A 23999-nucleotide genomic window follows, 5' to 3' on the forward strand; every position below is an offset into this window, starting at 1 on the left:
CCGCTCGCTGGTCGTGCGCCGCACATTCCACTGTTATACCATGGGTTCAGGAACACCGCGACTTCAAAGGCTCTTATGATTGTATTCAAGTGACGAGAACGATCGATACCAGGAGACGGGGCGAGGCAGGTGGTCAGGGGTCCTACTGCTGCTGGTGGGTCACCTCAGCCGGGCCAGGCTGTCACTACTGCTGGTGGTCACCCCAGCCGGGCCAGGCTGTCACTACTGCTGGTGGGTCACCACCACAAGTGTTCCAGACTCGTGTTGCCCCGTCCCCTAGCATGGTATTCATGTACCAAGTCTTTACTCAAGTGTGTTTTCACACACACACACACACACACACACACACACACACACACACCAGCCAAAGCCAGTTACCCATTTATCGACCAGCCCAGAGTGAACACCTGGGTTGGATTTGGGCAGACTAACGCGCCCAGGATTCGAACCAGCACAACTTGACGACAATACATGACTACATAAAAAAAAAAAATCGGCACCAGTCAACATACGCCAGTAATATCTTGTTAACAAACTACCACTGACTGTCATCAAACTACCTTGTGGGATCTGTGAATGTATACAGCTTCTTGAGCAATTAGTTGGTTAACTACAGGTAAGCATAGTACAGTTGTCAACCTCAACAGTGTGAGTATCATTAAGTTAAGATCATTCTGAACGTATGATTTGTCTCCTGTATTGTAAGTACATATAACTACACCAGTACATATGTACATGTGCTCACTGTGGATAATTACTGTTTTCTTAACAACAACTGTCATCACAACCTTACCTGGTAATGAGAGTCACCCTTGGTTCTGAGCCTGGACACTGCCCAGCGGTGCAGCAGTGGCAGTAATCACTGTAATGTTCCCGTGTGGCCACAACATTCCAGAGGTGGAGTACTTCCCCTGAGAGGATAATGTGTTTGATGTCAGTTACTGTGCACATTGGCAGTATATTCATTACCCGTTACAAACGAATATCCTGTAATATCAATACACGCAGAGAATATCCCCAGAGGAAGGAGGAAACACTGGAGTCGCAACACACAACAGCTGATGGTAAGGTTGATATACAAGTAACTTAAGGAAAAATGAAAGTATTAACCCGCAGTCTTCCCGCCCAACTCCCATGGGTTGTGCGAACTAAGGTAAGGCTGAAACTCTTCACTACAGCACTGAATAAAGACCTGTATTGTCCTATTACGAAAACGACTCTACGTCATCAGTGTACACCCAGTGTTCACCACACACCGTCATGCCGACTGCAACACACAGCTGGGCGACGCATCCTTCACCGTGACTAACGTTAATCCTTAATTCAGTTTTGTTGTCTAAATATTGTAACCGGTGATCAACGGTCGGACATGCCTTAATGATGAGGAGTTAACCATGATCTTACATATGTATTCTGACCATTTGAGGCTGGGATCTAATATGAGATGTGGTTTTCTGTTTTTCTTCAGCATAATTTCTAGTTTTTGAGGGACTTAAGGTTTCGTTTTTAAAGTATTTTAAGTGTAATTCTCATGAGATATTTACGGTTTATTTTCAAGGGTGAAGGTTTTTATTTACATCATTTCTTAAGGAATATTGGTTTCAGTATCTTTCATGTTGCCGATGTTAGTGAAGTCTCAAGCTTTTCTTTCTTCTCTGGACTTTAAAGCTTACATCTGATGCTGTGATGAACGAGGCATCCTGTGTGGTCACGCCTAAGGTGAAATTCATTTCTGAGGTTCTTGGATTTTGAAGGTGTTTGAGAGAATGGGTTGATGTTCACCACATTTAATGAAACATTTGGTAAGTTTGGGAATCTCCACAAGAACCTGAGGTTTTCTTTTATTTCCGATGAAATCGAGATATAGGATTTGTAGACTCAACAAAGAACTGGATATGTAGACTCAACAGAGGATTGGATATGTAGACTCAACGGAGGATTTGAGATATTTAAGTTTACTGGATGATTGGGTATGTGGATTCAGTGGATGATTGGGTATGTGGACTCAGTGGATGATTGGGTATGTAGACTCAGTGGATGATTGGGTATGTAGACTCAGTGGATGATTGGGTATGTAGACTCAGTGGATGATTGGGTATGTAGACTCAGTGGATGACTGGGTATGTAGACTCAGTGGATGATTGGGTATGTAGACTCAGTGGATGATTGGGTATGTAGACTCAGTGGATGATTGGGTATGTAGACTCAGTGGATGACTGGGTATGTAGACTCAGTGGATCATTAGATATGTAGAATATGTAGAATTAGATATGTAGAGAGCCTTCGAGAGCTTTCGGCAACCAAGGGTTTGTATCAACACTATGAACTTAAGGTTTATTACCTGTAAGTAAATAGATTTCTAGTCATTAGAGTTTTATTTCTGGCCTAGGCCAAGTTGGCCACACTCCTGGCCCGGTGGCCGAGGCCGTCGTCTGCTCTAGTTTGATGATAATCCTGTCTGGTATATACGGGCAACGGAAAGAGAAAAAACTATTCAAGATCTTTGTATCGAGATATCTTCAGTCTACCACTGAAAACTGGTCTACCACCAGTTGAATCTAGTCTACCACCAGCCCAGGCTAGTCTACCACAAACTGAGACTAGTCTACCACAAATCGAGATTGGTCTACCTGTCGAGGTTGATCTACCAGTTGAGGATGCAGAAGACCGGCCTACAGGACGACTCTGTACCTCCCTGGTCTGGTCTGGTGTGGTCTGGTCTGGTCTGCAGCACAATGTGAGGTCAGCGGCGGTAATGCCTCCTTACCCACCTACACATTATACTGCCAGGTCGTCTACCTTTCTTAAGTAAACCGTCTACAAACACCCCCACCCCCACACTACATACGCTTCGTACTGGTGCTGCTGGGAAGTTAGACAAACATGTTGTATGCAATGTGGAGTTTCATGATAAGCCTTCGTGGGTACACCTGTGTAACATGCGGTCTGCTGCAACTGTACCTTTGCATCAGTGGTGTGTAGTAATTGCACACTTACAATCACTGGTATGCAATAATTGTACAATTGCAATCATTTACATGCAATAATTGCACATTTACAATCACTGGTATGCAATAACTGTATGCTTGCAATCAGTGTCATGTAGTAATATCACCTTTACAATCAGCGGTCTGTAATAACCGCACCTCAGGTCGAGGTCTAATTCTACCTGTGTTCTGTGGAGTTATCCGTGGGTGTTCACCAGTGGCCTCAATATCCGCTCACCTCGGAGGTAATACCGTCCCCATTGACCACGTTCTGTAATATCTGTTCTCTAAGTATTCTTGCTTCCGTGATCTGTTGTCTGCAATAACCGTGCAATCCTCACGTAATCCCTTGCTCACCAGAATCTTTATGTCGGTAATCCGTTGTTTGTATCATCCGTACATCTCTATTCCGGAGAGTTTACTATTCACATCCCAATAGGTGACTGTAATCCGGAGTATGTGTTACCCGCATGCCAGTATAGGTATCTGCAATCCGGAGTATCTGTTATCCGGACTCCAGCAATCTATTGTCTTTTAATAATCTCGTTACTGTCTCCTGTAGTTTATGACGACAACACTTCTGTTATTCGTGGTACCCAATAAGCAAGTCTATGATTTATGGCCACCGATAACCATGACTCTCCCCTCGGAGCCTCCAATATTCGTATATCCATAATCTTTACCTCCACCAAAGCATGTTCCAAAGATCTTGGTTCGTTTACCCATTTTTCGCCTCGGCTCCTCCTTCCTCCCTATTCGCTCAAACAACAGGATTATCTATCCTTTCTATCCACCAAGAGAACACAGAGGGTTGTCGCATAATGACACAAGACCTCATCTCGCTAGTGGTTGCTCAGAGGTCGACTGGTGGTATCAATTCCTTGAGTACAACAGTTCGACCCTTGAGCACGTCAGTGTGATACTTTGGTATGATGACCTGGTCCCCTGACTTGACCCGTAGCAATGAGGTCAGAGGCCATGCCATCTTACCCAAAGGTAGTTCCGTCACGCTCATGTTTAGTGGTGTCCTACTTAAGCTGGTCGTCCCGTTGTGCTGAAGGATCGTCCCGTCGTGCTGAAGGATCATACTGTCGTGCTGAAGTCGTGCTCAAGGGTCAACTCACTCCACACGGAAGTCATGTCAATATATCACCAGACCCACACCACACAAACGTCATGCGACCACTTCATTCTGTTTCTTAACGCAATATCTGTCGTCCCAAACCAGGAGAGGTAAGACATTCCTGTAATCTTCTGACCCTTCGCTGTTCACAGATAAACACACACACACACACACACACACACACACTGGGCGGCACCCAACATGTATGACACATTTAGAACGCCGTTAGCATCCATCGTTGTTACATGTATGGTCGATCATCTACCAGGCCGTCAATCTGCTGCCTCACATATCACGAACTCCGGGGAATCTAACCACTTTCTTGCCTCCAGATTTCCTGGGTCACAACTTCACGAACGTTTGTCAAGAAACGCTGGCAGAGAAATTACACTTAATCGTCATCAATGGAAGGAAACGGCCCACTTCAGCAGTTAGTCTGCTCCTTCTGCTGAAGTTTGAGTCGCGGACACGAGCAGAGCGTAACGTGGCCCGGGCCGCTCTGGTGGCCCGCGGGCAGACTTCTGGCCCGCCGGAGGAGTTAGCACTAGTGCCACGGGCCACACAGCTCACAAACAACCTCAGAAATGTTTACATTCATGAATTACCTTCATCAATTACCTCAGGCTAAATCTAAAATTCTTCTAAAAAAATCATAATGATTAAAAAGATCAGTTCAAAAAAAAGAAAAATCAGAATTATTAACAAGATCAATTCCAACTGGATGTTACATAAACCAGCGGGATAAAACTTAATCTGAAATCTATTAAGAGGACGAAGTTGAGCTTCAGTTGACTTCGCTTATTGCACTTCACTGTTCCTAGTCAACGATCAGAAATACTAATTCCAGGAAAGTCCTTGAAATGTCGTCACCGCTGCTACACTGTGGTCACTGTAGCCTCTAATGTTCGCTCCAATAATCCTCCCAGTTCATTTTCAGTGATGCGAAATTTATTCGTAATTAAAATCTATTGTTCCGAGGCTCGTCCACACGACGTGTATATCTGAATATTGCATCTCCGTTGAGCCCAGCGGTGCCTCTCCATTATTAACTCAGATGTGTAAAGGCTTAAGCAAATTAAATTCCATGATTAAGTTATGAGTTTGAATAATTTGGAGGTCACAGTTCATGTGAATATATAACTACAAGGTCCTTCATGTACGGCTTGAAGTGTACGTCTTACTGTAAGTTCATGCAGGAACCAGGTGTTCATTGCTCGCCTCGCTAGGACTCGCACACAGTGTTCGAACCTCCAGGTACCGCCAGGCCACATCTTGATGCTCGCGACTCTATATATACCGCCAGTAGTGGACCATGAAGCTGTCATCTCTAAACATGGAGTGTAATCGACCATATAGGTCGTGCCTTTAGGTAAAGTCATCGCCTGACTTTACCCACCGTACCCACCATCAGTCCCATCACCTTGAGCAAGACGCTACGACCTTGGGTGTGATGGTCTGGCCTTTGACCTGACCCATAAGGATCAGGTCAAAGGTCAGGTCATCATACTCAAGGATGGTATCGTCGTGTTCAGGAGGTTCAGTTCTCAACATGGTATACAGACTGAACTTTTAAGTCATAACACTGTCCTCCACCAGACCTCCCTTTCGAGAACATCAAATCCATAACAAGCAAATGTTAAGCACTTATAACTAACAACATCAGGCGGTCAACACTTAAGGTTATTTAACAATATGGGTCAAAGCAGGTCGCGACCTCACTTACGGAACCGATAACATACGGTCAATGAACATGAATTAAACACAAATTAGATGTGTGCCTCATAAGAATATTATCTGATATTACACCGAGGCAACAACTGCTTGGCTTTAATCCAGAGGTTGATCACCGTCATGTGTCTCACGCACGAGCAGTTAACTGGTGTGGTGGCGGGGCCACACGCTGCTCAGGATGCGTTTAATGGTGTGGTCACGACACACGACCGTCTAGGTGTAAAGTCTATGCACCTATATGTGAGGGTGAAATTGACACATCTGCAAGAATATAAAGACTTTTATACGTATCTGTACTGTAGAAATATCGACTATGTATATATAGCACCATGTATACAGCATCATGCATACAGCACCAGTATGTGTAAGTTGTGAAAGGTATCATATATGTATGGCGTACATCAAGGACCAGTCTTATGATGATCAATATCAATAACTTCCTGGTTATCTTCACCGTTATCTGCACACTGGAAACACATCAGTCCATCCGCATATCCATAACAGCTTGAGACAAAGACCCATTTTCCCCTTTCACACTGAGGATATTTGATGTGTTTGTTAAAAAACAGGAGAGAAATTAAACTTGTCACTTAAAGAAAACTTCTCACCCAAGCAGTCAGTTTGCCTCGTCCGCAACAGTTTGAGTGACGGACATATCATAATCACCGCCTTTCCTCAGGACCATAACACCTGGGAATCACACTCTTAACACCTTCCTTCCTCACTCCATACTTCCCTCTGGCACTCAGGTCTTACTCTCTCGTTACTCTTACTTCATGATTACATCCTGGAGAACCTTCTCCCCAGCCTACACTCTCCACCTCACTCTGCCACTGCATCCTATGTTTCACCCCACGTTTCGTTCAGTGTTTCACCACACGTTTCGTTCAGTGTTTCACCCTACGTTTCGTTCAGTGTTTCACCCTACGTTTCGTTGTTCGTTTTCCTCCCCCTCATCAGAGATAGGCTGACCACCACCAATCAGTGGCCACCATCGCAATTTCTACCTCACATATTTACCTGCAATAAGTTCCCTCGGAGCTCCAGCCATGTGATACTTGAGCCAACATTGCATCATCTGTGCTGGACATATTATACGAATGTCACAACCTCCTCACCTCTCCCACAACTCATCCATTTGCCAACCTTTCAGCTTTGTGGGGTTTCAGCAGACCTCCCGTCCACATTCTTCACCAAACATGCATCACCAATATATATTTGGACTTCCTCACCTCCTCCCAGCTCTCTTGTCATTCAGCCATCCGTCAAACATGAAATTCTCTCTTCCACAATACTTCCTCTCAGCTTTTCCTGGCAGTCTTTTCAGTCTCCTCTCACTGTCCTCAGGGAGTTCGTGTGTGGCTCTGCTGTGTCAGCCACCGCCACGACCTCATAACAATAACCCGACGACCCTCTCCGCTCCCCTCCATCACTCTCTATCCGTTGTTGCCTTCTGCCTACATTACCAGCCCTTACGACAGGCTCCATGTGGCTGCATGATGACCATCACCAACCAACATACCCCAGCCTTCAGCCCCACACCCCTGGCTCACCCCTCAGCTGCTGGTCTATAACCATGTTGTACTCGCTCCTTAAAGTCCTTCATCATACGTCTGGAGACACCATAACTATCCATAATTTTTCGCCTGTACCCTCATCTGTCCAACGTCTCTCTCTCTCTCTCTCTCTCTCTCTCTCTCTCTCTCTCTCTCTCTCTCTCTCTCTCTCTCTCTCTCTCTCTCTCTCTCTCTCTCTCTCTCGTCCCCCAACCGTACAATCAAAATATAAAACACGACTGGTAACACTCTGACCCTCACTCTATCTACCTTTAAGGTCATTTTTTCTTAATTGCCTTTTTTCACTTAATATAATAACCAGTACATCCGCGCTCTTATCCTTCCTTGACATGTCCTTTATAACTCTCATTATACTCCACACATCGTCACCTCCACCAGCCACGTGACTCATCTTCCAGTTTCACCGACGATCTTATCATCTGCAGTCGTCAGACCGACCTGGGACGTGGCTACGTGTGGTCGCTCCCCAGGCCCGGCCCGGCCCGCCCTATACGTCCGTTCACATATCGTCATCCCTCGTGTAGCCAGGGTCAGTCAGGGCAGCACACCACACTCACTGTCAACGTGACGGATGAAGCATCATACCCTCCTACGTCCTCACCCATCATGGTGAGGATCTCAACAGCACAGTTTAGAATTTCTTCCCCTCGTTCCCCTCCCTCCCATCAGGGAATCTTCCCCATCCCCTCTTTCCCCTCCCTCCCTCCAGGGAATGAAATGGGAGGCCCGTTATCCCCGTTCCTACCCCCAACTTCTCTATTATCTTAGTCATCCCACTTCCCCAGGAACAGTGGCCTCGTCCTGACCCCTGGTACACTGGGACTGCCTGCAGTGCCTCTACAACACCATCACCCCCACTCCCTCCCTCCAGCCCTCTCTTCCGTCCCTCCAAATCTCCCCTCCGTCCCTCCCCTCCTTCCCTGGTCCACGGAACACTCTCTCTGATGACCTCCTGCTCTCCCCACCCCAGCCAACCCTCTGGATCCAGGCTGGGGCCAACAACGGTCTCCTCAGCCTCTCTAACTTTCAGCCGCTGGTTCAAAACTTTCCTCGCCTCTCCTGAGCATGTCCTGTGACTGACTGACCAGCGTCTCGTGATCCCTGTCTTCTCCTCTCCTGAGCATGTCCTGTGACTGACTGACCAGCGTCTCGTGATCCCTGTCTTCTCCTCTCCTGAGCATGTCCTGCGACTGACTGACCAGCGTCTCGTGATCCCTGTCTTCTTCTCTCCTTCCTGTGAAGCTTTAGTCTTATCATCATACTCATCATAATACTATCATATACGTCCTTCATGTTCTTCACACTTCCTGCTGAACTCCTTTCCCAAAATCCTCATATCCTGTCTTTATTACCGTTGATAAATAACCTGTTGCACATGTCTCTCTTACATTATATTCCTCCATCTGTTGTCTAGTTAAGTTCTTCTGTTGCTTCATCGTCTTTACCTTTCTTCATCATCTCCCAGTGCCACAGGATCACCACCATTTCTCTCTCACTCTTGCTTCTCAATCTGTGTATTTCTAGTGTTACACTCATAGCAATATCACAACATTTTCCCCTTCTCACATTATCTGTGCTTCACTGTATTCTCTACACGAAGAAGAAAAACTGCAGGCAAAATTGCTAACTGATACATATTTACCAATTTTCTAACTACAGTAAAGGAAGAATAGGTTTTAAGTGAGCACTCTCGTTAATAACTTCCTGTACAGACCAGCAACATGTATTGTACATATAAACTTTTCTAGATTAAGGATTACTGATAAGTTATACTTGACAACATTGAACTTATTCATAATTAAGAGGAGTGACATCTCCGTGTTGCAATGCGCAATCAACAACTTACAAACTAAACTTGATATGAAGAACACGGGTCACAGTTTGGTCTGCCAGTTACAGGGTCCCTGGCGAGCAGTTACAGTTCACAGAGTCGTAAGTACTTAACTACAAGTATGAGAAGGTAATGTATACTGGGCACCTGTCTCCAGGTGATGTCTAACTGCATAACTTAATATCACATTCGTTTCGCACGACAATACCACTGACCCCAGGAGTACAGGAACACGACCCTTGACCTGGATGGTGCCATCCTTGAGGACGATAGTTCGACAGTTGGTCACGATCATGGCTTAGGCTTGTTCCTTAAAGGACAGGTTATCACACCCTAACTAGAGTCGTCACGTTGGAAGATAAGGTTAATAGTCAACAACACAAAGTTATGTTAGTGATGAATGACGTTTTTCTCCAGCAGTTAGTTGAGCGAAGGGTCAAGATATCAGATAAGGTCAACACCGTCATCATGACCTTATCCTGGGAAGACCTGGGAAGTCTGGTGCATATGGTCGTGTAAGTCAGTCAGTAACAGGTGGCAGAGGAGACCAGCGTGTGCAGTGCGTGGTAAGGCCAGGAACCATCAGCAGAAGACCTCGCTCAGTACACACACTACAGAACCAGGAAGTTAACAGACGTGGCTAGCACCAGGGGACCAGACTGACTGATTCCTTCATCTAGCCTCACCAACCTTACCGTCACCCCACACATTGTCTCCCCCGTCACCCTGACACTCCGCCCCATCAAGCTCCCATCACGTGCCCGTTGCCCCAGGGGGAGAGAAAAGAAGAAAAAAAAACAAAGACCAAGGAACTTTTCTGTCTATTTTCTTGGTGTATTCCAAACACTTACTCCTGGCCAAGTTATCTCGAGGGAGGTTGGCGTCGGCCCGCGCGTGCCTGCCCTCCATAAATACTTTCATTTTCTCCAGTGTTGTCTTCTGCATATTCATGGAAGGTAAAGGTTACGTTGGCACACCAGAGTTTATGTTCACTTTATTTTCACAGTTCGCTGATCTTATTAGTTTGGCGCAACGCTGCCACACACTCCACACGAATATATTTTTTCCTTCCCAATGTCTGGATTTTTTTCCTTTCTTCCCCTCGATATGTTCGTGACGATTAATTTATTTCCTCACACGAGAGGCTGGTTGCTCGGGGCCCGGGGGAGGGAGGCAGAGGCTGGCTCAGGTGCACGTGTGAGAAACGAGGATATCATCGCTTTCCTACCAGGGTAATGTAGCAGTAGTCAGACGAATTAATACAGTAACTACGATACAAGAATACAGTACTGTGTCATCACGAAGGGCGTCTCCCGGCCGTGGGAAGGCTCCCCTCCCACACCCGAGTGTTACATCGTCCTACACTTGACTCTGGCGGACACAACAGCAACGCTCAGGACATTGGGCCAGGAATTATGTGTGTCGTCAGCTCGGGTACAATACAGGTAAGCCAGCAGTTTGCTGCTCCTTGAACTAAATGAAATGACCAACATGTGTGGCAAACGGAGAAGATGTTCTCCATAGAAGAGATAACCTGAGGAGGGCGAGGAGACACGATGGCTTCTTGAACAGAATGTAATGGGAAGATTCTGTCGTCACGCGTTACACATCCTATGTAACCACGGTGTCTGAAGGTGACGATAGTTAGTGTCGCCCGGACGAAAATGAGGAAAAGGACGAAATGACCAGGTCGGTTATCACCCTTCAAGGTGTTATCAGAGGTTATCTCAGTTAGACTTGGTCACACCTAGTAACATGTTATGACACAAGCAGGTCACGTGAACCATTCTTGGTGACGATACTTCAAGATATTTGACCTTCTGAGACCTGTCTGAGCTGCCAGTGTAACCGTCATGTCCTGTAGGAACTACCTTGATGTGACTGATCTGGTCCACCGTTACACGAGAATATGGACTGCTTGACCGACCATGACCTGAACATGTGACCTGTCTGAACTGTCGTCCTAACCTTAAGCTATGAGCCTCTGGTGCAACACAGGTCCAGGATCAGACCTGTCTGACGCGGTATAACCTCAGGTTACACAGACCTGCCTGACCCACGAACTGTCTGACCCACATGACCTGAAGAATCATATCATCTGTATCTCTCCTGACCTGCTGTGAACTGAGTCCTGGACGTGATTTTCCAGAAAATCAAGAAAAACCAATATAGATAAATAAATAAATAAATAAATAAATATATATATATATATATATATATATATATATATATATATATATATATATATATAGATAGATAGATAGATAGATAGATAGATAGATAGATAGATAGATAGATGGATAGATAGGCAGATAGATAGATAGATATATGAATCTAACCTAAAGAAAAAAAACATACTAAAAAAATAGTAAAATACTGACATCGACACAGGAAAAAAGTAAGGGCTAAATCCACGTTCTTTTTTTCCAAGGGTTTTCCCCAAGGGTAAAGGGGCCAGATTCGGGGCAACAAAACGAGTTTCCTGGTGAATGTTGTTCCCTTAGCAACAGCCTGGCGTGTGAGGGCCCGGTAGGTTAACACTGCCAGAGCCTAATCTCGTCAGCGCTCGACTCTCATGCTCTGGCTTCCTTAGCAACACCAGGTCACTCCGCTTTGGCAACACCCGTGAGCTCAACAACATCACTGTTTTCTGAGGGTCGTCTTCAGCGCCTTCCATGCTTTCTAGACGTCGTCTGTGGTAACGACGTCATCCATCCTGGGTGTCTCGTCTTACGACGACGGCTGACCTTTCCTCAGTCGTTTCACGTCGTTGCTTCCTTCTTAACTACAATGGTAAACATGTGGCAGCTCTGGTTACTGGCTGGCAACGATGCTAAGCGTTTGAAAATGCTTGTTTCTTACTGGCAACGCTGTCGTCGTTCCTGCTAAACACAGGTCTCTTCTTGGCAACACTGTTCTTGTTGTGTGGTGTCTACCTCGTCGTGTTGTGTTCTCGTCCCCTCCTCCTGTGTTCTCGAATTGTCGTTAGTTGTCCTCGCCCCGTCGTGTCGTCCTCTTACTGTCGTGTCGCGTTCTCGTCGTCAGCCAGTGTTCTGTCATGTCGTTCTGTGTCACCTCATCAAGACAACGCTGGGCTTATGATGGCAATGATGACGTCATATCAAGCTGACAAGCTGGTAAGTAAATAAAAACATTTTTAAGAAGTTTTCTGTTGTTGAGGAGGAGAAGCGCCCCAAGTGACCACATGTGACCTAACCCACCATGTAAGTGATGAATATCCCACACCACAACACGATCGTTGACCATATGAGGTTGTACCAGCGTGGCCTGGGTCATCGTTGTCCCTCCCCCACATGGTTAAGTCAGGTCAGCAGGCTGCACACATCATTCCTCCGTCACAATAATCATCTCATTTTGCCTCAGTCACTAAGTCAGCAGAGCGGGCGACCCGTGGTGAGGCAGACGACCAGCCCCCGGCACCTCAGGTGTTGTGTGGCACGACGCACAGGATCGCTGGGACGTCATTTCGAGGATCTTGGGACACACGAAACTCAACATCTCCAACAAAACAGTGGAGACCGGCGTGTCGTGTTCATCCCTCCTGGCGGAAGCACAGTTCATCATGTGTTTCCAGGATGGGGAACGCCAGGGCACTAAGAGTTGATCTTTACCCACTCACAATCTAAGTATCACCCTAGTGCACTTCCTCCTCAGATGCGTGTGGAAAAACAACACGAACCATTATGACGACAATTCATGCTTCGTGACTGACCTCCTGACCTGCTAAGATTCAGAAAAACACAAACTATTCCACTCCTTATTACGGGTCACAGCCGCCCACACCTGACCAGACTTGTTGGGTTACACACGACTTGTACACGAGTGAACCCATGGTTCTGTCATGCCACCCAGGTGGAGGAGAGTTGTGTGAGAATGTCACACTTGCGTCTCTTCAAGACTCAAATAATCGGCCAAACATGTGGAGCAAAAATAAAACAATCGGTTACGTCATCATCTCCAACATACACGTCATCCTCTCACTCAGTAAAGGTCGGGCAAATCCCTCACACAAAATGTGCAGAAATGTCATTTTTTAGTCCATGACGAGTTCGCTGATTTTTTTCTTTTTCTTCTTATTTTCCTTGTTGTGTTTAGCGTTAAGTTCGTATATATATATATGAGTCACAATACTGACACCTGTACACAATACCCCTGCGGCCGTACACCGAGGGCCAGGGTCACTGAGAGTGAGTCCTGGACGCAGGTAAAACTTCAACTTTAACCTTGTGACTTACGACATAAACACAATTAAGATGTGCAAAGGTCATGCCTGTGTGTCTGGTGTGAAGCTAAAATTGTTTTGTTTAAGTCTGCATCAACACAGACAGACAGACTAGAGCAAGTATTGTTCCTCTACTCATGGAGTCAGAGACTTGCGTGATAAGACTCTCTTAACATTTTCTTTTTCATGGAAGATGGAATAATATACAAAGATTTCTGAGGTGCTTAGCCAATGGTTCAATACTTGGTATTAAGTCATTATTAGCACGAATACTGACGTGCGAATCCTTGCCAATTACCGAAGAAAATCAGGCAAGTAATTGTGCCAAACCTTTGCAAGCTTTTGATAATGTTGACAGATATATCTAAGATAAATCATTAATTCTTAACATAAGACAAGAATCGTGCTGCAACACTCCGATGTAAATAATTTATCACGTAATATTGCTTCATAACAACTTACAAAAAGTGTTTATCTTTCATAATTATAATACCATTTGTTACCAGCTGATAACTGATGGTCTGCTGAGTTAGCTACAGCCAGAGGAAGGGAATACACCAAGTCAGTACATACAACAGCTGGGGCAGGGGATGCGAGAGGGGCGTGAAGCAGACATAATGAGGCCATCACACCACCACGTACAGACCAGGCCAGCCACATCCCAGCACTGCTCAACACCAACAACAATTAGCAAACGCTGTGTCACCTTCCATAGCTGTCTATCTGTCTCTCTATCATCATTACTCCATCCCCAGTGGCCAGGCGTGGATCATGTACGTACAGCCTCTCAACATCACTCACACATCCTCAACCCAGAACCAGCGGCGTGACGTAACGATACACAGACTTCGACACTTATAAAAGTGCTCCTAACTTTTTCACTTTACAAAGGAAGGTACTGTACATGGATAAGTAAATAATCAGCTGTCTAGGATGGTAGATGAGGCCAAACTTTAAGATACGTTTTAAAGTTGGGTCACCGAACTTACAAAAGCGCACAGAACTGATGGAGAAGGTCCAGACGAGGGCAATAATGATGGTTCCACAATGAATACAGTTGAGTTACAGTGAGACGCTCGAGGCCATAGATTTGTTCACAATGGAAGAGAGAAGGTTAAAGAGTGACTTGATCCTAACCATTAACTTATGATCATGTGAACAATGACAATTCTTAGAAAGATGCAAAATTACCAGAAGCCATAACAAGAAATGAGAGAATAACTTGTTAAAAGTCGTAAAGACGCAGTTTGATAACAGTCGAGTTGTGGATGAATGTGATAAACCGACAGTTTCAAAAGTTGTAAGACAGTGGAGGAAGCTTAAAAGATACGACCATATGATAATACTCCTCCTTCCCATACTACATAAACAGATACAAAGAGGGAATTACCAGCCAACAATTATCATCACCTCTAAAATACCATTACTGTTACACGGATCAGTACACAGAACAAGTACCTCTCCCAGCTCAGGTGCACAAAATAAGCTTCATAATCAAGCTTTACGCAAAACCAAAAAGACAAAAGCGTTTGCATTACGAGGGTGGAAGCTGTGCAATTTTGTTTACAGCAACAACTGCTGTGCGTGTGGTGAATGTCCAGGAGTTTGTTGTGGTGGTGGTGGTCTGTTGATGTGGTAAAGGCAGACGCCCTTACCACACGGCCAGCGTGAGGCAAGGATCACCACCCTGCTGGAACCGAAGGATGGGATATGAAGGATTTGTTTACCCTCTGGAACACCACGGTACAGCTCTTTGAGAAAGACAATACGGCACGCCTTTACGATCCTTGAACACTCCGATATGACCCTTAGGTACGACGGTGCGGCGTTTGAACACAAAGGTGCGCCCTTTCAACTCGAAGACTCGGCCCTTGATGAACGATGGTACTACCCGTGAACACAACGGTACGACCCTTGCTTATGAAAATCTGGCCTTTGGCTTTATCCTGAAGGGTCAAGTGGTGGTGATGTGGCTGCTGCCATGCTGTTGTAGTTGTGGGTGTTAGCTACTGTGCGCTATCCTGACGATCCGGCGGTGGTCTCAACAGTGGAGAGTGAGGCAGTGGTGGAGGCGGGTGTGGTGTTACTGAGTAAAAGATCACATCTGCCGTACGTCTGATGCTGTGGTTTGTTCCCAGAGTGAGGGATGTGGTGTGGGGAATACAGACGTGGTGTGTGTGTGTGTGTGTGTGTGTGTGTGTGTGTGTGTGTGACCTGTAGTGAGGTGGTACTGATACACGTGGTAGTTAAATGTTGTGTGGTGCAGGGAGGTAACAAGGGGCGTTTATCACAACCCAGCCATAACTATCGCCCATACAAACGTGACGTCACTTGCATAGCTATAAATGAGACATGTTGTGTGAGGTCGTCCATGGCAGACGAGATGGAAGAAAGAAATATAGAACTAAAAAAGTCCAGACAACATGCTGAGGTCAGAGATGTAGACAAAGGCAATACCACCACACGTATACCATCACACGTATACCATCACACGTGTTTATTACATAAAGTGACGCACGACTTACATCTCATTCCCAGACATTAACTACATCATGTTCCTAAAATAATGTTCCAGTTGACTTGGTTAGGTTGGGTTCCATCCAATCTTGAGATAAAAAGTTTCTTGGTCTGAAAAATATCCTACAATATACCTGCATGTTGCCCTATTTTTCCCTATACTATCTCTCCTGGTTACACACACACACACACACACACACACACACACACACACACACACATATATATATATATATATATATATATATATATATATATATATATATATATATATATATATATATATATATATATATTCCTTTACTCATATCCATATGGGCTGGACCGGTGTGTGCCGCTGTACATGTGCAATATGAAACTGTTTGTTATGGAAAGTGTTTTTGTTTGTGTTTGTGTGTATATCTGCGCCTGTGATCCACACACTCTTGACAGTTGATGATAATTGATGTTGACATGGTGAGGTAACAAGGGCAGTACCGCCACGGCTCACAATAACAGCTAAACTGTTAAAGCAGAGAGATGTATTGCCCAAACTAACATTTGCACGAACTACACAATGTGGACACGGCAGCAGCAGCAGCAGTGTGCTACCACAGTGACCATAAACACACCAACGTCACCAAAAACTCCTACAACTTTGTGTAGCCCTGCAAGGTACGCTCCTGTCACCCATGCTGATATCTATACACCTCATTTAATGCAACACATCGACATCTTCTACCCAAGTAACGACAAACAAGTTCCACACACTCGCAGTCGTGGTAATGTGACGACCTCGTCTACCTGAAGCGGCAGCAAAACGAAAAAATGAATAAGAAAATAGTCGGTGGTAACAGCAGCGTATAGCCACAGCCTTGTGGATCCACATGTGAATGGATATGATCAACTAATACCAACAACAATAATGATATAATTACTAATTGCGCTTCAATCAATCCTCTACGCTCTTATTGCACCCATCCCCCCCCCCCTCACCCTCACCACGATCCAACATCTGGGGTCATATCCAGAGCTGGGCCACCGCCACCCACCTCACCCTCAACCAGGCCTCAACCTCAGTCATGCACATCAAAATATACGTCTGAAACATATGGTCAATCCTGATCTCAATCTAATCCAACATTTAGAAACAATAACTTGGTAGATACCTCACTGTTGTCTATGTTGGGTTCGTCACTGTAGGGCAGGAGGGAGCAAGGTCCGGTCATTTCACTGTCTAAGGAGGTACAGTCCAACACGGCGGCGTCAGCAATACCGTGAGTGGTTCCGTGCTGCTGAGAACCCTGGCTCCGTGACTGGGCGGCAGTTGGCTAGTTCGCTCTGTGCCCAGCGATCACGGACGTGTGTCCCAAGTTGCCCCACCGTCTTGCTGACGCACGAAACATTAGTTATTACAGATGTCTGGCCACACACGGCTGTAACTCTCCATGAACCTGGGAAAAAAAAGATGGAATCGTGTTATTTCTAGTGAAAATTAAGGTTAACTTGTGGATAACATTCACGTAACAAGGCAGTCGGTCGTCCGCGGAGAGTCACTGGCTTGTTCAATTTGTAATGATGATATAAACATGACCAAAACGTAAGTCAATAAAGCAAATGTTTATCGCGACTTGTTCATACTCATCATGCAAGTACGACTGTGTGATCCAAGCAACATGTCTGTTGTTGATATGTACGAGGAATGAAGTAAATATCAATTGATGAATAAAATCAGAATAGATATAACATTATGAATAAAGGAGAGTGAGCGAGAAGTGATAAGAGGTGACTCGAGATAGTGAGATAAAGAAGGAGGGAGGAAAACAGACTCATAGGAATAACATGCTACTCATCATGCGAGTCAGTTTAATCAACATGTGTCTGACGTATCTCACATGTTCAACTGCATTCAGTAAAGCAGAGTCCATCATAATGGCTGAAATATATCATTCCTTCCACACTTTTTATTGCTTCCCGCGTTAGTGAAGTAGCGCCTGAAACAGCTGAAGAACGTTCTCCTTTCCTCACATCAATCTCAAGCTGTCACCCACATCCAATCTTCACAGACGTTTCTGTGGTTCCCCTGATTACATCCAGAAAAAATTATTCTTCGTCTAAGTTGTAATCAAATAATCATAATGTAATCAAAATACAAAATAACTCGCACTCCAGGTTAGTTATGGATACTGTATGATCACTAAGAGCATGGGAAGAGTCAGGTCAAACGGCAATATAGTTTGACCTAGGTGTTGCTCCCTCTCTTGACCTGTATATACCTAGTCTTAACCTTAAGTTTACACACACACACACACACACACACACACACACACACACACACACACACATGTACGCCCCCAGCCTACGCCAGGTACCCCCTCACTGGGCAGTTCTGGAGGTGAGGATAAACTGATGGGTTGTTAACCCGTTCAAAAGTTGAACCCTGGCCCATAGATTGCCACGCTGACCACCGCGGGTGTACACCACACAAATGAATCATGTGGACGACAAAGCAAATCAGGAACAAGACTGAGGCATTAAGCTTATCTTCCAACAACTGCCATGCACTCCATTCACACATCATCTTTAACTAAAAATAAACTTTTCAGTTAACTATAAATTGAATTATCATGACGGGAATGGAATCACTTATTGCAGGAGGTGCGGGGCGCGTTCGTCACACAGTATCATGTATTAACATCATTACTGTTGCTTCACCTGTTATCAGTAAAGGTGAACGAAGGTAAAGCGTCACGTAACGTTACAACACTTCACTCTACAACCACTCTCACAATAACACACATTTGACTTTTCATATTAACTTCCTGTTTTGGTCTTAATCGTTCTAATGTATGCAGGATATTATACTTTATATACTTGTCAAATATCAACATTACATATATATATATATATATATATATATATATATATATATATATATATATATATATATATATATATATATATATATATATATATATTCTTTCTTTTTCGTACAGATTCGCCATTTCCCGCGTTAGCGAGGTAGCGTTAAGAACAGAGGACTGAGCCTCAGAGGGAACATCCTCAGTTGGCCCCTCCTCTGTTCCTTCTTTTGGAAAAGTAATATATCTATCTATCTATCTATCTATATATATATATATATATATATATATATATATATATATATATATATATATATATATATATATATATATATATATATATATATAACAGTTAGTGTACCATGTGCCTATCACACTCAACATGTTAAGTCTGTATAACACACTCACTTGATACTGTTGGAAACGTGACAACATCTCCCCAGGTTACCAACAACAGTGTTCCACGTACTGTCTTACCTTATGATGATCTGAACCTGCCAACGTATGTAGCGTACAATGCCAACATAATGACTCCATCCCTATACAGAACTTCCTCCCTGCCTCAAAATGACAGACTTCGTCCTTATATCTACACTACATAAGATGATATGTACAATACTCACTATGTGTTCTCATACATTGTGATCTTCATCAAGACTCAGTACAGACTCACATCATCTCACGTGTTAGTGTTCCTCAGTACCACTTTCCTCTCTACTATGATGTCCTCTCTCACTGTGCTTCCTGATTAAGAGAGAAAATTAAGAATTAAAAATTGCCATCGTATATGTAAGTTTTAACAGATGAAAGCGCGCGCGCGCGTGTGTGTGTGTGTGTGTGTGTGTGTGTGTGTGTGTGTGTGTGTGAACGTCTCATCATTTGCCTTCACCATTCAGACATTTTTTTTCATATTCTGATGAGAGAATCATACACAACATTTCTCATAAGCAATTTGTGCAGCGGACCGTCCCCCTGGGCGTGACAGCAGGTGACAGGTCGATGCACTCACACAAGGTGTTTCATTAATGAGAGACACAACAGGTAATCGGCTTGCCTGAATCACAGAAAAAGACGAGAACGTTTTTGATACGAGTAAATATCGGGTTCCTTTTATACAGTGTTCTCGCTAGTTTGCCAAGATTTTTCTCATTATTCTTAAGTGTTTGCCACGTAAAACTTACATCCAATAATTTTCGTTCACCTTACGAATGCACCATCAATAGATTTCCATCACTACATAACTTTACAAGCTTTCCACATCAGGATTCCTGCTCTGAGGATGTGGAAATTGGTTGTTAATTTTGAAAAATTATAGTTGAGTACAGCCCGGCGATCTACCGAGAATGAGACTTATTACAGAAAAAAATAAGACTTGTTGCAGAAAGAAGCAGACTTATTGCACAAATAACCGTTTCTTTAAGTGAGAGATTAATCAATAAAACAGATGGCACATCAACCATTTTCAGCGTTACCGGACTCTACCAGCAAGGGTTACACGTTAGCGGAGAGTAACAAGTCGTCTGCTTCATCGTCGAGGACCAATGTCCCAAGTGTCCATCATTACCCTGCTCCTGCGCAGAGTGCTCCTCCATGGTTCCTAGAGCTCAATAGAAGGGGCACTTGGACGGTATAATTAATAATAATAATAATAATGATAATAATAATAATAATAATAATAATAATAATAATAATAATGATAATAATAATGAAAATAATAAATTGATTCATGGATTACTTTTCAGTCAGGAGAGAGATCATCAGACACGAAGGAAGATGGGAAAGTGGGGGTGTTTCAATAAGAGAGAGAGAGAGAGAGAGAGAGAGAGAGAGAGAGAGAGAGAGAGAGAGAGAGAGAGAGAGAGACAGACAGACAGACAGAGAGAGAGACAGAGAGCTCAGCAGTTCAGTGTAGACGGATATGAAACAATACACACAAGACACCAGCTGAAGGACGAACCGAAAGATGAAAGAAATCGTTGGGAAGAAAAAGTTAGCAAAGACGATGAAAGAACCTCATAAACCTGGGTCTTACGAGGGAGGAATCCTCATAAATGAGACTCGATTGTGAGGCAGAGGAGGAGGGGGGGGATTAAAGCGAACCACGGAAGCAAGCTTACAACCACTAAATGCTAAGCTGCAGAGTTTAGCTGAAGAAAATGTGGTAACGAACACTTATTAAATTACAACGAAAAAATAAAGTGAAAAATCACAACGCAGGAATTACGTTACGTTGTTACCTGAAAGAAACAGATGTAAAAAAATATTAAATTAATGAAACCTTGTGGGTTTAGAGCGAACCCTGGGGGAAAAATATAAATCGCACTAAAATGGGTTATGATGATGAAATTCTGTAAGATAATTAGAGTTCCAGCAGCTTTCCAGGTGTCTGGAAACACGTAGGCAGAGCAGCGAGTACTGGAGGCTGGTGCAACACCTTGCTCTGCGAGGCGCTTCCTTTGGATTCCCATCCGGCAAAATGAAATGACTTCAGGTCAGGTGAGGAACGCTGTTACGCGAGGAAGTTAGAGTGAAAGAAACGCACGTAGTTAGCGTCGGCCTGACCGTACGCCAACAACCCGCACTGAGAATGATCGCGTCACTGGTGTAGACCTTGGTATTGCTGCCTGAGTCGAGCTGGGGTCCAGAAGGTGTGTCCCTCCTGGTGATGACGAACACAGTCCAGTGTGGCGCCACACTCACCCCCGCGTTGTACCATCACCTACCTGTACCGTTGTCCAGTGTGGTCAGTGGTAGTTCCCATATAACGTTACAAACTTCGTGAAGGTATTTCATCCCTCGTAATGGCTTGTCCCAGATATTTCAGGGACGTGCTAACTTTGCCCCAGTACCATGAGAAATATCCTAACTTTGCTCCATAGAGTTCATAAGCATCTTAACTTGGACTCAGTTACGTGAGAAATATCCCAAGTTTTGTCCAGATATTTGAGAAGTATCCTAACTTTACCTACAGTAAATAGTTCACATACTTTGTAACTTGTATTATTCAGACAGTGGCCCGGGTCCTGTACCTTGTATACACTCAGTGTTCTCTCCTCACCACTGCCGACAGGAGTGGTCAGGAGAGCACAATAAATCTGATGTTCTTTTGCCAAGAACAGACGAGAAAATATCAGTCAACACATACATGAAGGAAGATGTATTCTCTTCACTGTTATGTGAGGTGAGGATAGCACTGTGCCACCCAGCAGATCACCGAGGTGCAGCGCAGGGGGATGACACCATACTTACAAGGGAAGGGGGGACAGAGGGGGAAAAAGAAAGAAGAAACAGTAGAAACAGAGAGAGAGAGAGAGAGAGAGAGAGAGAGAGAGAGAGAGAGAGAGAGAGAGAGAGAGAGAGAGAGAGAGAGAGAGAGAGCGTAAAAACAAAAACGAGTTCGGCCGACCACACCACAGAGCCAGGTACGTACTAGGTCAACATGCAGGACCATGGCGGTATAAAGACATTATGTCTGGCTGGAGACGACCCGTCTACACTGCTCCTAAATCTTTCACATGTAATAATCCAAGGAAGGTCTTGCGAATGATCATTCCATGAGGCTTCACATCAAGTTTTCATCTACCTTCATCCCCACCTGCTGCAGCTGCTGCCGGCGAAGAAGGTCACCATCTGTGGAATTTCCGACACATATTTGGTGAATCATGAGGGTGGCGGTGTGTGACGTGTGGCAGGAGAGCAGCCACCCTCCTGCAGGTATTCTTCAATACCCATCACCACCAGCAGGGCAGCTCGTCTCTTGTAGCCGTCCCTCAGCAGTTACTCCTCTTAGTTATTGTTGTATGTTACATAGTTATGGTTCACCTGTGGTGCTGGATGTATGATAACTAACATTATATGAACGCGGAGCCTTGGATAAGGTGGATTCACACCAACGCAAAAATGTTGGTACAACTGTGGTCAAGCTTCTGGTTTACAATATGTCAACATCGATGGGAAGAAAGGTGAAATAATCATATGGTCCACATCGGCCCGTTCTCTGTACATCATAATGTGGGCCAGTGAGGATGTTGTATGATGTGGGCCAGTGAGGATGTTGTATGATGTGGGCCAGAGAGGATGTTGTATGATGTGGGCCAGTGAGGATGTTGTATGATGTGGGCCAGAGAGGATGTTGTATGATGTGGGCCAGTGAGGATGTTGTATGATGTGGGCCAGTGAGGATGTTGTATGATGTGGGCCAGTGAGGATGTTGTATGATGTGGACCAGAGAGGATGTTGTATGATGTGGGCCAGTGAGGATGTTGTATGATGTGGGCCAGTGAGGATGTTGTATGATGTGGGCCAGTGAGGATGTTGTATGATGTGGGCCAGTGAGGATGTTGTATGATGTGGGCCAGTGAGGATGTTGTATGATGTGGGCCAGAGAGGATGTTGTATGATGTGGGCCAGTGAGGATGTTGTATGATGTGGGCCAGTGAGGATGTTGTATGATGTGGGCCAGAGAGGATGTTGTATGATGTGGGCCAGTGAGGATGTTGTATGATGTGGGCCAGTGAGGATGTTGTATGATGTGGGCCAGTGAGGATGTTGTATGATGTGGGCCAGTGAGGATGTTGTATGATGTGGGCCAGTGAGGATGTTGTATGATGTGGGCCAGTGAGGATGTTGTATGATGTGGGCCAGTGAGGATGTTGTATGATGTGGGCCAGTGAGGATGTTGTCGCAGCAGCAGCAGTCTGGAGCCAGGGGCACAGCAGTCCTCGTCGACCTCAGCAACACACACAGTTCTGTTACCGACAAAGTTGCCAACACCAATGTTAGTCTCCAACACATTACCATACATCACATACATCCAAAATTACACCATAGTACAGTGAACGTTCCTCATTCCGGATAATCCTATATCATCTGCCAATCTCTACTACTATTGTCTAACATTTTATATAGATATAACAATAACACTATACACACACACATATATATATATATATATATATATATATATATATATATATATATATATACATTCGTCATCCAGTTTCATTCCCAAGAGAAGAAAGTTGTAGAACACCAAGTTCCATGCGGGCCAGAAAGCCTTAGCAGTCATGCATTTCTCATGACCATCCTCAACATTTCACTGGTTCATCTCTGTAGTTCCCAGATCATTCCAAGACGCGCCAGAATCATCT

The 23999-nt window shown here is 44.6% G+C and overlaps 1 long non-coding RNA gene across 1 annotated transcript in view; it reads right to left on the reverse strand.

Annotated features, from left to right (window-relative positions):
* LOC139765196 (uncharacterized) overlaps nt 1-23999 on the reverse strand; it is a 196683-nt gene that overhangs the window by 8880 nt on the left and 163804 nt on the right. The window contains exons 2-4 of the long non-coding RNA XR_011716604.1: nt 19473-19593; nt 17158-17442; nt 789-911 (exon numbers count right to left, since the gene is read on the reverse strand). This is a non-coding gene — a long non-coding RNA (uncharacterized lncRNA). The remainder of the gene's footprint in view (nt 1-788; nt 912-17157; nt 17443-19472; nt 19594-23999) is intronic.

This window comes from Panulirus ornatus, chromosome 53 (assembly GCF_036320965.1).
Source record: "Panulirus ornatus isolate Po-2019 chromosome 53, ASM3632096v1, whole genome shotgun sequence".
NCBI lineage: Eukaryota > Metazoa > Arthropoda > Malacostraca > Decapoda > Palinuridae > Panulirus > Panulirus ornatus.